Source organism: Penaeus monodon, chromosome 23 (assembly GCF_015228065.2).
Source record: "Penaeus monodon isolate SGIC_2016 chromosome 23, NSTDA_Pmon_1, whole genome shotgun sequence".
Lineage (NCBI taxonomy): Eukaryota > Metazoa > Arthropoda > Malacostraca > Decapoda > Penaeidae > Penaeus > Penaeus monodon.
In genome coordinates this window covers 33,592,148-33,592,626 of record NC_051408.1, presented here as the reverse complement: position 1 = coordinate 33,592,626, position 479 = coordinate 33,592,148, and the positions used below count along the sequence as shown (strand labels likewise).

General features: G+C 41.3%; 1 protein-coding gene across 1 annotated transcript in view; it reads right to left on the bottom strand.

Moving 5' to 3' along the window:
- LOC119588212 overlaps positions 1-479 on the bottom strand; it is a gene marked incomplete in the record, with an annotated part of 16,649 nt that overhangs the window by 8,346 nt on the left and 7,824 nt on the right.

The window sequence follows — 479 nt, the reverse complement described above, 5'->3', positions numbered from 1 at the left end:
TCATGTAACAGGAGACGGTTACTGCACATTTTTCTGTTACCAGAAAAAAGAATCTTCACATGCCGAATTTTTTCATTTCACGAAACTATTGGGTACGATGTTTCTGTCTCTGTGTCCATAGGAGGGAGGGAGGGGGGCGATCTCTCAGAAGCCTGATTTTGATTAGACTTATATTTATCTCCTCCTTAAGATGAAATGCGCTTGAGCCTGGTCTAGGATACCTTTGGCCTTAATTCTGGACATGGGTGACTTTCATTTATGTAAGGGCCTGATATATTCTCTGCACACAGAAATGGACTTGAATAGCTGACACATCAGAACAGATAAACTTCGTAATTACGGCTGATCGACTAATCACTTACTCTCCATTCAGGTTAACACAGAACAGACACTCATGAACATTTCACACATCTCTTACAGTCTCTTGATGTACATCTGTACAAATACTCTCAGCTAGATACTGGCAACTTACCCGCCAC